This window comes from Dermacentor silvarum, chromosome 5 (genome assembly GCF_013339745.2).
Source record: "Dermacentor silvarum isolate Dsil-2018 chromosome 5, BIME_Dsil_1.4, whole genome shotgun sequence".
Lineage (NCBI taxonomy): Eukaryota > Metazoa > Arthropoda > Arachnida > Ixodida > Ixodidae > Dermacentor > Dermacentor silvarum.
Window position 1 is genome coordinate 136,599,559 of NC_051158.1, and position 16,816 is coordinate 136,616,374.

The 16,816-nt window shown below is 47.6% G+C and overlaps 1 long non-coding RNA gene across 1 annotated transcript in view; it reads left to right on the forward strand.

Moving 5' to 3' along the window:
- Positions 1–6,436: 6,436 nt before the first annotated feature.
- LOC125945452 (uncharacterized) overlaps positions 6,437–16,816 on the forward strand; it is a 38,708-nt gene continuing 28,328 nt past the window's right edge. Inside the window, exons 1-2 of the long non-coding RNA XR_007466898.1 lie at positions 6,437–6,527; positions 10,719–10,778. This is a non-coding gene — a long non-coding RNA (uncharacterized LOC125945452). The remainder of the gene's footprint in view (positions 6,528–10,718; positions 10,779–16,816) is intronic.

Sequence of the window (16,816 nt, forward strand, 5' to 3'; positions counted from 1 at the left end):
TAAGGGCTATCTGGAGCGACCTCGTATGTGACGTCACTTAGCCGACGCAGCACTTTATAGGGTCCGGATTATCGCCTCAGCAGCTTCTCGGATAGTCCCCGTTTTCGTATAGGCGTCCAGACCCATACTCTGTCATCGGTTTCGTAAGTTACAGGCCTATGATGGGCATTATAGCGACCTGCATCGTAAGCTTGCTGCTGGTGTATTCGCACGCGTGCGAGCTGCCTGGCTTCATCTGCACGTTGCGTAAACGCATCGGCATCCGTGTCAATGTCGTCAGGTTCTTGTGGTAGCATGGCGTCGAGCATTGTTGTTACTTTACGTCCGTGGGCAAGGCTTTATGCAGTCATCCGTGTAGTTTCTTGTTCTGCCGTGTTATAAGCAAACGTGACATAAGGCAGAATCTCGTCCCAATCGTTGTGCTCTATATTCACGTACATGGAAAGCATGTCTTCGAGTGTTTTGTTCAGGCGCTGTGTTAGTCCGTTTGCTTGTGGATGGTAGGCTGTTGTGTTTCGGTAACTTGTGCCACTGAGCATCAGGACGTTATCTAAAAGCGTGGCTGAGAATGCGGTGCCTCGGTCTGTTAAGACAATGATTGGTGCGCCATGTCTCACCACAACATTCTCCATGAAAAATCGGGCCACCTCTGCTGCTGGGCCTCTCTGGATAGCTTTTGTTATATAGTAAGATAGTAAGATAGTCAGTCGCTACAATAACCCAGCGGTTACCACTAGTAGAGGTAGGAAGCGGAACCAAGAGGTCTCGGAGTCATCAAAGCACATACTGTCATCGTTGTTTAATCGTCTAGAGTACGCGTCAATATAGAGAACATTATTGGTGAAATGCATGCAAATTGGATGCATATGCGGAAATAATGACTTTTCAACTGAATTATCTATTTGTGTACTTTAGCGGATAGTACAGCCGTTATCCGTAATATCTCTTCTAAAGAATTCTACCTCATACTAATCTCACATTTGGGGGAACAAGGAGGCATGTTACGGTCAATGTGTGGCAAGAGTGCAAAGCTTCTTTCTTAATTGTGTGTTTTTCACAGAAGCTCCCAGCCTATTTTCTCCTTGCTTTGGTCCTTAGTACGTGGTGCTCAGTAGGTTTCCCTGGTGTCCTTTGTGTACTGAAACGCGCACACTGTTTATGCCTGCAGGAGATATATGACAAGCTGTTCAGAAGGCAAAGCCAGAAATGTTTAGAATAATTGAGCTATTAGCAGCAAATGACTTATGAAACCGCGCTACTCAGGGTTTCAAGTGTATTTGAGGAACCACAAAGGATTTAACCGGTTTTTCTGGGAGAAGTAAACTTCGACCGAGTTCCAATTTCCGGAACCATGGGGAAGTGGTATGGTTAATGTACACGCAATGTTTTAAGTAGGTGTAGAAATTACCGCCTTTGCCGTAAGATATTTGTTTGAGTGCTCGGAAATAGTATACAGCATTTATTTGCATATCTCCCAGTGTTTGGGGAGAACCGCGCTTGACAGCGAGTAACAGTAGCTTGAAATTAAGGTTATCCTAGCCGTAATGTATGGCGAATGTTCCAAGTTCCTGGTTTGACGTTGGATTTGCAAATAAGCACCGAATATTTCTTTACTCTCTTTTCTCAGGCATTATGCAACGCGCATAAAGTATTTGCCTACTAACGTTGCAGAAATAAGAACAGCACCGACCTAATATTTGACGGAAAAGTGGTGCACATTATGACTGATACGCTTGCAAAGCTTATGATGTGCCGGTTAACTGCGGTGTGTTCCAATCACCATCCACATGCCTGGTTCCCTGATTAAGTAAATGATAGATTGAGCCGAAATGCGGAGTAAATGGGGCCCATATGTCATAAGTGAAAAGCGAACAAATATATTTATGGTGTGTAGTACAATTACAAGCAAAACGCTCGTTAAGGCCACCGTTTCATTGCAATAGGTTCGCTGGAATTTAGTAGCGTTTTTGCAAGGTGACAAGATTCTGGTCACCAGATTCACGAATTGTGTTTGGCTATATTCAATAAGGCCTACGCGTAAAAATTTTCTTCCTGTGCGCTCATGTGCCAGCGTTGGGGATGGTGCTCGCGCTTACATAAAGTGAAAGTCTTGAAAATGCTCTTTTTGTTGTCCTTTCTATAGGACCAGGTGGCATAGAGTCTCGGTGCAACTGCATCTACTACGTGGTCTCAGCTGGCATGGCGGTGGTCCTGGTACTCGGCGTCAATGAGGCAAGATCATTTGTCGTGTATATATTTGTTTTGTTTATGATAAAGATCCGCTCTCCAGGTCAATGACTACACTAACTCTACTGTGTGGAAAAAATAACTCGAAAGTTCAACTCTCTAGAAATATAAAACAGTCAAAATATATAACTAGCATTTAGTCTAGGGAAAACGAATTACGAATGAAACAAATGTACTTTACACTAAGGTGCTCAGTTACATCCAAAACGATTATAAGTCCAAATATGTGTTTGTTTCGCTCCATGTTCGTGGCGGTTTCCCGTCAGTTCTGCCTTAGCACAGGTGTCAAACAAAATTATGGATTGCTAAACACGAGATAAACACAGGATGAAAGAAGATAAACAAAAAGAAAACACAAGAAAAACACCGGAGAGTCACTGGTTCGCCCTTCCCCAGCTTTCACTTTGAGTGGAACTGCATTACCACCGAGTTTACCAACGGAACTGCGTGTATTGGTCTGGGGCGATCCCGAGACCAAAACACACAGTTGGAAGGTCCCCAGACCAAAATGTCTCACGATTGTTTTCGTTCACGTCTGCTCGCGCTGCCATCGCCACATAGAACGAGCGTCAGCGAATACAAACGTCCTGCTCTTGCGCCGATTGCTGGTTCATTAGGCCCTCAAGTGCAGTCGCGCGACTAAAAATCGAGGAGCGAGCGACTGACCCAAAACAGCCACTCTTGAACTAGTGCCACCATTCACGATTTTTTTGCGACGGGGTCATTTTGCGACCAATAAGGTCGCGTGACCTCTGGTAGTCTGCGGGGACGAGCCCTTACGCATGCGCCTAGGTACTAGGAATAAAATGGTTTTGGTTTGAAAGCTTTTTTTTTTATTTGTGGTGTTTTACACGCCAAAAACACGATCTGATTATGAGACACGCCGTAGCGGGGGACTCCGAAATGATTTGGACCACTTGGGGTTCTTTAACGTGCAACTAACTCTAAGTAGCCGGGTGCTCTCACATTTCCCCCACATCAAAATGCGGCCGCCGGGGCCGGTATTTGACCCTGCGACCTCGTGCTTAGCAGCCGAACGTCATAGCCACTAAGCAACCATGGAGGATTTGAAAGCTTTTGGCAAGTGGGAATGGGAAGGTGCCGTTATGCATTCCGATTGCAATAAATCTCAAATGCTCATACCGAGGTCACTGTTCTGCCGATAGGGGGGAATGCAGGGTGTCGAAATTCAAGTTTGCCTTCCCATACATGCCCCTTCAAAAGTGTACACACTGTGTATTACCAGAGTGGTTAAGCTATGCATGTTTGCTTTTGAGAAGGCGCATCAGCCCTAAAGATTGCCACGGAAGGTATCTTGTGCTCACACGGAGTGAGGCGAACGTAAGGTGCGATTTCAGGCACTTCATGTTCACAGGGTGATCATTCTTAAGTTTTATGCAATTTATAAAAATCGCTTGTGGCAAATAGCATAAATCTTGTCCTTGAGCTGGATTGTTTATTCGAAGAGGCAGAAATCACTAGCATAAGAAATCGCAACACACAATGAACTCTTAGAACAAATATTCAATAATTAACTTCTTAATTAATTACTTTATGGCACATATTGCAATTTACGAATTGTAGCCGGCGAGCTTGCAAGATGTATCCACATGAAATTAATTTCCAGGATGACACCAGTTTCAATATATTATTTACCAAAGTGTGGGACGAGATCCATGGGTGTTCCAGTAACTTTTGTGCTTGAGTGTATAAAAGAGAGTTTTTGACATAATAAAGTGAGTGGAACAACAGTGCATTTGTACCGCAAGTTTAATTGGGCATATCTTTAAACTGGCGTCATTCTGGAAATTCATTCCAAGTGGATACGCTTTGGAAGCTCACTGGCGACAAGTTGTAAATTGCAGTATCTGCCGTAAAGTAATTATTTCAAAACATTTGTGAATATTTTGTTAATTAATTAGTGGAATATGTCTTTCGATTTATCGTGATAATAATATCCGCCTCTCTGATGAATCCAGCTCAAGGAATGCCTGATCGAGACCACAACCAGGGCATGCTTGCTTCGTAAAAAGTTATTATGGTCTCCACAGCCACTTTTCCTAGCTGCTGCCATCCTTTTCGTTTCGTGATTTAGGAGCCTCGTAACCCAACGATAGTGTTTGGGTGAATATATGTTAACCTAACTTTACTCTGCGTGAATGCATACATTTGATTTAAACTGACGGTGTAAGTACCTTTCCGCGCCTCGTTGACACCTTAAGTATAACAGATAGTTCTGCTACCACTGTCTCTTAATCTAAATAAGAAGGGGTATTTGAGTGACAAGGATATTAAGCGAAGCTTTATAGGCTCACAAGTGTCGGCGGTGGTGGTGGTGGCGGAGTCACGATGAAAAGTCGGCCGATGCTGGCGATTGCGCAGAAAGGGCCCAAGCTCAATGGCCCATACCTCTGTCGTGTGGGCCGATCCTGATGATAGTGCAGAATGGGTCCAAGCGCATTGGCACGTACCAGGGACAAAAAAGAAAGGGAGAGAGAAAGATAGAAAGAAATAAAGAAAGAGAGAGAGAAATATACCTATATATGGCAAGAAAGAACGAGAGAAAGAGAGAGAGATAGAGGAGAGAGAGAGGGGAAGATAGAAAGAGAAAGAAAGAGTGAAAGAGAGAGAAATAAACAAATATCTAGAGAGGGAGAAAGAAAGAGAGGGAGAGAGAGAACGAGAGAAAGAAAGACAGAAAAAAAAGAAAATCACCAGCCCTTCCGCTGTCAAGAAAATTGGGGGTGAGCAAAGGTTAAGGTGGGAGTACTTGACCTACTACTTTCCCTTCCCTTGTTCACTACTTTTCGAACACTTTCCTTGTACTTTTGTTTCCCTTTCGTACAACGTTTCCTCCGTTGATCTCTACTTTTCCTTCCCTCGAAGTGTATATTTAATCAACGTTCATGTTTTATTATCGCGACATGTCGTGAAGTTTACGTTACGCTGACGAAGGTCAGACAAGCTTTGCTTACCCCCATTTTCTCGACAGGGGAAGGGCCAGTGAATATTTTTTTCTAGTCAAGACAGAAATTAAGCGCAGACAAAAAGAAAACGTCCTGACAAATCATATAATAGCCTCAAATAAAATGACGTGGACTAATTAGTTATTTATTCATCACTTTTCGGCCATTATTCCCAAACGCTCGTTTGTTACTAATACAGAATTCTGCAGAAGCCCGCTTGTGAAATTATTTAAAAGCTTTTTTTTTTACGCACGCAGCAGACACGCTTATATTTTCCCTACTTGTTGCGCGAAACCTTAGCTTAGCGCGCATGAAGCGCACGACGCTTGAACTTTCACTGCTTCCAGTGGCATGTGTACAGCTATTTCTGAAGCGCTGTCTTTCATTCCTATGGTCATTGTGGTGCCCGTGCGGTTAAACCAAGTAAGCGTGCGAGTTGGCAGATAAACAGAATCTCGTGCGCAGTACGCATGTCTCAATCGCACGCACTCTACCGTCAGATTGCGCCGCAGCGCCAATTCAACAGCGGCAATAACGTCCAAAGAATTTTGTTCTCCGCAGTACGTGTGCGGTAGAGTGATCAAGGGTAGACGACAAGGCAAAACACTGATTCGTAGGTTGCTCTCTGGAAGCAATTGGTCTGGGGTAAACAACCAGAAAGTGATATGTTCCGGCCTTTTCATTTTATGCCACGCATTTCGCATTTGCATCGATTTGGCGGTCATATTGTGAATATCACAAGCACGTTCGAATCCACAATTCCTCAATATCAGTTATTTTCAAATGTTATCCTACGTCACAGAAAACATGGTTACTACGCTGCCTGTTAGTGTGTTGCTCTTGCGTTCGGCAGGGGCATGGGCGATAAACATCGCTCGGCATTTTCTCCTTCCGTCGCATGCGGTAGCCAGATACGGGTTGGCTTAATGGGTACGGCAAGCTTTATGCGTGTCCTCCAGGTGCTTTGTTTTGTCGCTTGATACAAAGCGACTTTGCTGAAACTTCGGTGATTCTTTCGAACTACTTTGCATCGCTACTCACATCATTGCAAACTTTGTTAAAATGGCGAGGAGAAGTGAAATTAGCAACAAAAACGTTTCCGGAATAGCTCTGCCATACATATAGGCGCTTCCCAGATTGTCAACTAACAGACACTACCATATGTTTTCTATCCATAATGTCCAATTGCTTAAAGAACTGCATTTTCTGTTTTCTGTTTTTTAGGGAAACAAAGCCTACGTCCTCAGCTATATTGAAGCTGCAAAGATAAGAGTTGATGTACTCCTAGTTTGGAGATTACTGACATGTTGCATCGTAAGTTGGCTTTCTGAGATGGCTAACGTTTCTCATTCTTATACATATATATATATATATATATATTAATACCTTTGAAAGACTAGCGGTAGAGCGTACTTTGACCTATGAATTTGATGTCTCTCTTACGCTTTCAGCGGAGTGTACTATTCAGCAAGCTATATATTTTCGCTATCCAATGTAGCGCATTATTCCTTTGAGATACGATAAAGGAAACTCGTGGATAATTCACCCGCTCTTTATTGCAGCCCTGTCGGTTACAACAAGGAAAAGCTTCGCGTGCTGCTTATAAATACTTATCTTTTTTCCTGTAGAACAAACACATCACGTATGCAGATGTCGTGGTTGTTGTACAGATACTATACCATTCCTGCCTTGAGTGTGAGCTTCCTGCATGTGTAACTCGTCTTTGAACGCCGGAGCAGTTTCTTTAGCATGCTTAATGTACAAAGTTCTCTTAACAAGCATTGGGATATAAAAAGCAATACTTATACTTTCTAGTGGTGCGTCGCGTTTTATTTTCTGAATTCTGTCAAGACTAACAGGAGCTTAGAGAAACTTTCAAGCCAAAGTTATTTTTCTCTTGATTACATCAGTTTTCTACACGAAGGGTGTCGAACCGATTTTTCCCTACTTTGATTCAGGTTGACAAAAAATTATAACACTTCCAACAGCATCCGACGTTAGTGACCGTTGCATTCAGGTTCATATGTGCTCCGATTTCCGGGAAAAACACGTCGCACATAGTTCGCCTGGATATTGTGTACAGCTGCTGCAAGCCCGTCTTACAGCGAAGCTGTTAAGGGCTCAGTCTCCGATGGTTGTGTCCGCGTGTAGAAAAAAAAACACTCTCGTTGGCCGTATGCTGTATGTGCGAGTGAAAGTGCGCGACGGACGCGTGCTTTCACGGGGAGCGAACGCACGGCGGAGAGCAAACGTGACTTCCTCCGTCGCACGAAAGGCCGTGGGGGGGAGGGAGGGGAGGCGACGTTTGGCTGCGGCACCAAATGCGTATCTTGTGACAGGGCGCAAGGGGAACTCTCAACTTAATCACCCACGCGAAAGGAAGAAAGCGGGGAAAGCAGCGCAGGAGGGAGGGAGTGCAGCTTTTTCTCTGCGAGCAATTAACTTCCTACTTGCACTTTGCGCGGTGAGGGGCGGTCGCGCGCACTGTATCTTGAAAGCGATCTGCAACACGGCTGCTACCTTTGTATGCGCTGTGCTTTCGCCGCTCAATTTTCGTTGAAGCGATCGACCACATGAACCTTCGCTCGCTGCTGCTGGCGCGCTTACTCACGCAAACGTTTTGACAGTGGTTGTCTGCGGTCATCAAGGGTGATATATTCATGTTTGCTTGTGCGCGCTGACACCATGCTGGCAATTCATTTAGTAAGCGATTATGTCCAAGTTTATATGCAGCCGATAAAAATACTATCCTTACTCCGTATAGCTCTCTACTATTAAATTTGCTATCGAAATTGATGCTTCGCCTTTCGGGCAAAACTATGACTTTTTATGTGCCTTTTCTGGTACTCCAAGCCTCTTCGCATGCTTAAAGTGTTTTTGATATTCTGTATGCGTAACTTACTCTTACAGGTGCGATAATGTTTTTCTCCTTAGAGTTGTTTCAACCAAAAGAATAACGAGCCGTTCCCCTGTCGCGAAAAAGGGGGTAGGCGAAGCTTGTCGTGTGTGTATCTGACCTTCGTCAGGGTAAAGTTCGGAAGCCATCGTCTCGGGACTCTCTGATCGTCGCTGACCGCGCGCCTCGTGTTTGGATGTCCTCGCCTCGGGATTCTCTGATCGTCGCTGACGGTGGGCCTCGGCTTCGGAAGCGCTGGCCTCGGGATTCTCTGCTCGTCGGTGATGGCCAGACTCGGCTACGGAAGCCCTCACGATAGAATCGCCACGTTGACGATGAGCCCTTTCCTGAGCGAGTTCACACCGGCGTTCATCAAACGCAGCTCGCTCCTTTGGAGAACGCACCACGCGTGGCCTTCCTATCGGTTCGCCGAAACTGATCTGAGGCGAGCGAAGCCCGGAGGAGCGCGCGCCAAACCGCTTTCCTTCCATGTCGCTCCTCGCGACCGACCGAACGAACCTTATTGGTCGCGAGCGTCACGTGATGCGTGTGTCACGTGATCCGTGATCACACGTGTAGCATTTCCAATGTGCTCCGCACGTCCTTTCTTTCTTTCTTTTTTTTCTCTGTCTTTCTGTCGTCCTTCCTTTCTTTCTTTCCTTCTTGTCCCTGGTATGTACCATCGCGCTTGGACCCTTTCTACACTATCGCCAAGATCGGCCCACTTTTCAGCGTGACACCACCACCACCACCCCCGCCGAAACTTCTCAACCTATAAAGCTTCGCTTAAAAAATATTACAAAGTGGAGGAGCCATGCACTATTATATATACGAGATACTTCTCCACATTTATGCATTCTGAGTTAGTAGCACCTTGTGAGTCTATCTAATGCTTCATCCCCCTCCCACCTCTTCCACAAAATGTTCTCCTTAATCAATATTTTCAAAGGAGTACTAACGTAAAATTGTTGTGCCGTTTTTGGAAAACAATGTCTACCTTGGCGTGGCACAGTCACCTTTAGGTATCACGTATGTCTTTTTCAAGGTTCAGCCTCTTTGGTGGGCCGATCCCGACATAAGTGCAGTTTCAAAATCTGACGCAACTGATTATGCTTGCTGTTGATGATGATCAAGCATAGCTCTTCAATGGAGATATTGTCTTCAACTATTAACAGAATGGGCTATGATGATGAACCATACAATTTCTTATGAAAGCCACGCTGATAATGATTATGAACATGATGATGACTATGTAGTAATGATGGTCATGATGACAATTATGCCAATGCTGCTGCTATTGACGATTACTATGATGCTGATGGTTGTGATGATGTCAACGGTGATGATATGGGATGACAAGAAGTTGAAGCACGATTCAACTTTCATTTGACGTCGATCAGCCGTTGTCGCACCAGTGTGGTTCTCACGATAAATTATACGGCTCATACACCCGATTCTCATTGCCAGCTTTGCCTAGGAAGAGATTCGCTTTTATCGGATTATACTAGAAATTGAAATGCCCTCCAATTTTTTAACACAACTTTACGAATACTTCCAGCATACCTTGATGAATCCATGAATTTATAGGTGTAACATTTAGAGAGGACGTAGTGAAATGGCATAGTGAAACAACTCAATATATACGTAATTTATCTAAGGTACGTAAACATCCCCCAATTTCAAAGAATAATAAGTTAAACTGAGTAAAAAATACCTAAAGTTGTTAAGCCGACTAAAACATTTCAGTAAGCACGTAGTGCGGTCGTCGAGCAGAACATGATAGGCTTCGTGAGATTTTTAGTGGGATGACAGAAGATTGCGGAGTAATGAAACGTCCTTGTTGTTCTATAAGGATACGTGCTTCATCCAGTATTTCTCCGGAGCGCTCGCAGAAGTTAACTCACAAACAGAAAGTAATGTCGTATAAACGCAATGTCATAAAAACGCTACAGAGTCAGCCAAATATTATAATATAAATCCGCAATGCCGCATAATATTTGCCGAGGAAAACAACGTCCACTCTCCCTCTTTATCCACTGAGGTGTCGCCACTGCTCCATGCCACGGCAAAATTCCATTAATTCATAGTCCTACTTTCGAAACACCACCAATCACTGAAGTGTCAGCAGCAACGCGTCTATCGGTCAGCGCAACCAGCAACCAGTGCACTTCTGTGCCACAACACAGCAGATGCCCTGAGCACACCGAGCATTCGGCCCTACTGTGTAGCATCAGTGCACAGCTATACCGACCACGCATAGTGTTGAATGAGCCGATAGTATCACTGTGGCAAACCACATGGGTGCTTCCGAGCCGACATACTTCAACCAGCGCCATCTACTCTTGGGCAACTTTAGCAGCGACCCAGAGCTTAGCCTGCGGCTGAACCAGTTCGGTACGATGCTGTCAAAAAGTTCCGGGTTGGGTTTGGTTCCAAGATGAACTAAATAATATTAGAGCGCTTCGGTCGCAATTTGGTAGAAAATAATGGTTCAGCTCTGGTTTTCGGTTCAGTTTCGGTTAGGTTCGAGACCAAGAGTTCATGCGACTAGTTAATAGTATTGCGCCTGTTTAGTGGCTATATTGTTATCGCAAACTGGTTCATTCCAGGTTACTGGCCAAAATCTGGAGCTGGGGGTAGGCGATTACCGTTACACTACCACCACAGGAGTAAGTATCATGATGTTTATCAACAATTTGCCCTATAATAACCTATTTATTATAAGGTGTCATTCGTGCACCATACCCAGAGTTCTCTTGTAATTACTTCATTGTTAGCGGCAGTCTCTTAGACCTCTTTCAATGTTCACGGGGCGAACACTGTGCGAAGAACCGAATTGCGAGAGGATAGGTGTGTTGTTAGCAAAAACGGGTACAAAAGCGCTGACTACTGTTGCGAAGTCCGAGGTCCCGAGCGGCCATGGCGTGCCAGGTAACATGAGAACGAGGGGTCCAGAGAAAGTGTTGCACACACAACTGTACATGGTATTTTACACGAAGGGTTCCTTGATTCTTGGAGGCGTCTACATATTAAAGTCTCTCCGGTTTCATCTCCGAGCGTCTACATAACACTCAAGCCCCCACCCCCCTTTTATCGGTTCATTTCCCCCTTTCACTCGTCGTGGAATTTTACTGTGGTTCTTCTCTGCCATTCACAGTCGTCAACCATTCGCAAAATCCCGGCCATCATTCGAGGTGGAGCCCACCGAGCTCCGCCTCGAATGTTGCTCGATCGCCCCCGCATACCAGGCAACGGGACCCATCGTGGTTGCTCAGTGGCTATGATGTTGGGCTGCTGAGCACGAAGTCGCGGGGTCGAATCCCGGCCACGGCAGCCGCATTTCGATGGGACCGAAATGCGAAAACACCCGTGTACTTAGATTTAGATGCACGTTAAAGAACCCCAGGGGGTCAAACTTTCTGGAGTCCCCCCTACAACTTGACTCACAATCAGATCGTGGTTTTGGCACCTAAAACCCCATAATTTAATGTTTAATTAACCAGGCAATGGGTGACACCTTGGGAACGAGACGTCGAAGCTGTTCCCATAGAAATACTTGACGTTGGCACCTTGCAAGAATTTGTGACCTCTCCGTGACGGTAAGCTTGTCAATCCGCCGAGCCCCATCGTAGTTCAGGCGGGTGCAGGTGCTTCTCGGAACGCACCAAGAGCGACGTTACCATTTCAGCGACGCACGTGGCTGATTTCTCATTGCCACCTGGGGTCTAATTGCTCCTCCATTTGTCCCGGGTGACGGTGTGTCGCATATCTGTACACGTGTACTTGCGTGATAGTGTGATAGCGTTCCCATGCTGTCACGCGGCCCATATCGCGATCACATCACCCTCGCCCACTATGTGTATATAATCGCTGGCCGCAAGGCGGGATGTGCATTTTGTCCTTTGTATTCCTTGGCTGTCATTCTGCCACTTTAAGTTGCCGCCATGCAATAAAGCATGTTTCAAGTACAGTATACCTCTTCGTTCTTGGAAACCTCGGAACACGACAAGGTGACGCTCCCCGGCCTCGACAAACCATGAAGCGTGAATAGCACTCTACAGCTGCACGCCTCTTGGTGAGGCATCCTTTGTCGTGAAGGACAGCCAGGCACAACACTACCGACTGAACCAAACCACCTAGCTTCCGGCACTATCCGAACCACGCGCCTGCTATCGTCTTGAAACTCACCGGAACTTCTTAGGCATGCTGGCTGGAGTTTCGTAGCAAAGGTCACAAGACGCTCTCCAGAAATGAACATAAGTTAACCATGCGACAGGTTTTCTACCGTCACCTCATAGAGATTTCTGCTTCCCAGTATGGGAGAACCTAATTAAAGTTAGCCTGCCCTCTTAAGCGCGCTCACGTAAGTTTACTAAGGAGTTATCACAAGACCATTGTTGAAAGACAGATAGTCGAATCCTGCGACAGCATATTCACAATCACCTTAAGAACTTTTGGAGAACTTGATATTTCTTCAGTGCTCCGGCCGGAGTCTTCAGCAGCCTTCAGAGGAGACTCTCTAATATTTACGCGTAATTACTAGAATGCCGCGACTGATATTTGTTCATGGACTTATGGAATTCTTTTCCGCCGAGTTAGAGATACTGAAGTGGGGGCACTGATGCGGAAGCATAAAAACATTTATTTTATAAGGATGTTTATTGGACGGCACTTGAAGCAGCGCAAGGGCGACAGTCCAAAAAGCGCAGCAAGGACTCTCAGCACGAGCGGCGCTCTAGAGCCGAAGAAAACAACCCACTAGAAGGTACTGGAGAAGGAGACCCACTTCAAGTCGATGGAGTGGACGACCCACTTCAGGGTTCCTACGCTTCGCTACAATTACCCTGGGTGTGAAAAGGGAGCCGCCCGGCGACTTAACAGGTTGTCACCATGAGTGGGTCATGGTATATCTTGAGGCGCTCCACATTGACGATGTCATGCCCTCGACGGCGCATGTCCGAAGATGGTTCAACGGGTTCGATGAGGTAATTTACTGGGGACGTGCGTTGGACGACACGGTAGGGGCCTTGGTGTTTGGGCATTAGTTTCGAAGAGAGTCCAGTTGCGGTGGTAGGGACTGAGAGCCAGACGAGTGCCCCAGGGAAAAACGTGTGCGCAGAAGTGGTGGTGTCACCGCGAATGCTCTTCTGTCGCTCTTGTTCATTTGTAGTAAAGGTTCGGGCAAGATCGCGACACTCTTCAGCATGTCTGGCTGTGGCAGATATAGGCGTATTATAATACTCAGACGTGTCTGGCTTATATGGAAGGATCGTGTCGATCGTGTGCGACGGGTGGCGGCCGTACAATAAGAAAGGTGAGAAGCCAGTAGTACTCTGAGGGGCGGTATTGTAGGCGTAGGTAACGAAGAGCAGAATGGCATCCCAATTGGTGTGGTCGGCAGCGATGTACATTGAGAGCATGTCGCCGAGCGTGCGGTTAAATCGCTCTGTAAGATCGTTTGTCTGTGGGTGGTAAGCAGTAGTTTTGGGGTGAACGACGTGACACTCCTTGAGAATGGCTTCGACGACTTCCGACAAAAAGACACAGCCTCAATCGCTGAGTAGCTCCTGGGGTGAACCGTGACGCAGTATGAATCGCTGGAGCAGAAAGGAGACAACATCTGGTGCTGTAGCCGAAGGGCGGCAGTTTAGGCGTATCGCGTGAGATGATCAACAGCGAAGATGGCCCAGCGGTTACCAGCCGACGTTAGAGGAAGAGGTCCGTATAGATCGATGCCAACGCGCCAAAAAGGCCCGTCAGGATAAGGTAAAGGTTGTAGACCTGGTGGCGAGAGGTTCGGCGAAGATTTCCGGCGCTGACAATCGAGGCAGGAGCGAACAAATTTCTGCACGTACCGGTACATTCCCCGCCAAAAGTACCGTTGTTGAATTCGGTGGTAAGTTTTGTATACACCAGAGTGTGCACCCTGCGGATCAGAATGGAACGATTCGCATATTTTAGAACGGAGACTGCGGGGTACTACGAGTAACCACTGGCGGCCGTCGGCGCTGTAATTGCGTCGGTGAAGTAGCTCGTCGCGAATGGATAAATGGTGGGCTTGACGACGCAATGCGCGAGTGGGTGGTGTTGCCGACGGATCAGTGAGCAAGTCTCTCAGCGAGACAATCCATTGGTCCTTGCGCTGTTCTGTAGCGATGGTGTGATGGTCGATGGAAAAAAACGGCCACCTGAGTTCCTGAGCAGCGGGCGTTGTCGTTGGGTACGGGGGAGCGCGAGAGGGCGTCGGCGTCGGCATGTTGGCGTCCGTTGCGGTAGAGCACGCGGATGTCGTAGTCCTGCAGACAATGTGCCCAGCGGGCGAGACGGCCTGAGGGATCCTTCAACGACGACAGCCAGCATAGTGCATGGTGGTCAGTAACGACATCGAACGGGCGACCATATAAATAAGGGCGCAACTTCATAAGGGCCCAGATGATCGCCAGGCATTCTTTTTCGGAGACTGTGTAGTTGGCCTCGGCTTTAGTAAGCGTACGACTTGCATACGCCACGACATATTCAGGGAACCCTGGCTTGCGCTGCGCAGGGACAGCGCCAAGGCCAACACCGTTGGCGTCCGTGTGTACCTCTGTAGGGGCCGTAGGGTCGTAGTGCCGTAGTATGGGCGGAGACGTCAACAAACGACGTAGCTTTGCGAACGCGTTCTCGCACACTAACGACCATGAGTCGAGGGGCCCCTTACTGCCAAGGAGCTTCGTCAGTGGTGATATAATAGTGGCGAAGTTTCGGATCAAACGTCGAAAGTAGGAACACAGTCCTACGAAACTGCGCAGTTCTTTGACGGACGTAGGTCTGGGGAACTCGGCTACGGCGCGAAGCTTGGCTTGATCTGGGTCCATCCTTAGACACGACGTAGCCCAGTATTGTCAGCTGCCGTGCTGCAAATCGGCACTTCTTTAGGTTCAACTGTAGGCCGGTGCTGCTCAAACGCGTCAAAACATGCCGGAAGCGTTGAAGATGCGTGGAGAAGTCCGGAGCAAAAACGACGACGTCGTCGAGGCAGCACAAGCACGTGTTCCATATCAGGTTGCGCAAGACGGTATCCACCATGCGCTCGAAGGTTGCGGGCGCATTACACAGTCCGAACGGCATGACGTTGAATTCGTACAAGCCGTCGGGCGTGACGAAGGCTGTCTTCGGTCGAGCGTCCTCAGCGATAGGGACTTGCCAGTACCCTGAGCGCAAATCGATACGATGAAAAGAATTCAGCTCCTTGGAGGCTGTCAATCGCGTCGTCTATTCGTGGCAGCGGATAGACGTCCTTGCGGGTTATCTTGTTGAGCCGTCAGTAGTCCACACAGAACCGTACGGAACCGTTCTTCTTCGCAACAAGAACGAGCGGAGACGCCCAGGGACTGTTTGATGGTCGAATAACATCCCGTAGAAGCATGTCGTCGACTTGCTCGTTAATTACACGACGCTCGGCAGGAGATACGCGATATGGACGTTGCCGCAGTGGTGGTTGGGAGCCAGTGTCGATGCCATGCGTGACAGTGGACGTGTGGCCCAGGGAAGTCTGCGCGACATCGAAAGATGGGCGAAATTCTTCCAACAGGCACAGAAGCTGTGAACGCTGGACCGGCGTAAGGATTTCATCGATGGAGGAGCCAAATACATCTTCGGGCGACGAATCAGACTTCGAAACAGCACTAAGCATAGAGGAGCTGGGCCAATGCGTGTAATCGGGCGCGTCCACAATTTGTGCGTCTTCGAGGGGTTCCACTCTGCCGAGACATTCCCCGCGCAGCAATGTGACAGTATATGGGGATGGATTGCTAACAAAAATAGCGCTGTCACCGTGAGTGATTTGCACTGTCACTAAGGGCACCAACAATCCTTTCTTAGTTCGAACGCGGTCAGATGGCGAAAGGAGTGCAATTGTGTCGCAGAGACAGTCGCAGTACACTGGCACAGCCGCTGACGCGTTCGGAGGCACTTGGGTATCGTGTGTGACGAGTACCTTGTTCGAAAGTGATGGTCTGTCTGTCGGCGTCATCTCTGAGAACGCCGAGAGTTCTATTTCGGCGCAGGTGTGCAATGAATGACGGCGTTGTGGCGGGAGAGAAAATCCCATCCCAGGATGCTGTCATGCGAGCATGCAGGAATGATGATGAATTTGACGGCATACATGACGTCCCGAATGATGACGTGAGCTGTGCATAATGCTGTTGGGTGAATGCTTTGGGCGCTAGCCGTACGAAAGGATAGCCCCGAAAGTTGCGTCGTCACTTTTCGTAGGAGACAGCTAAGTTTGGTGACCATAACAGATATGGCGGCTCCATTGTCTATAAGGGCAGATGCGCGAACACCGTCTACAAACACGTCTATTATGTTCGATGGTCTCTGCTGAGGGCTTTCACAGTTCGATAGCGTCGCAGCCCTCGCCTCGTGGACTGCGACGACTAGTTTTCCCGATCTCGTGCGACCTGACGTGGCCGCATCGGCGACAATGAGCGACGTCGTGGAGACGGTGAACGGCGGTTAGATGGAGCTGGGCGTAACGTCGGTGACACAGGCGGCGGTGGTTCATATTGAGGGCGGCTGGACTGGCTCATGACGGGTGATGCGACTTGAGGCTGCTGCACGCCATTGCAAAAACGTGCAACGTGGCCGGCGTTACCGGAAGCAAAACATATGGGACGGTTGTCGGAAGTGCGCCAACGGTTAGCCGGAGAGGGTCCTACCCATG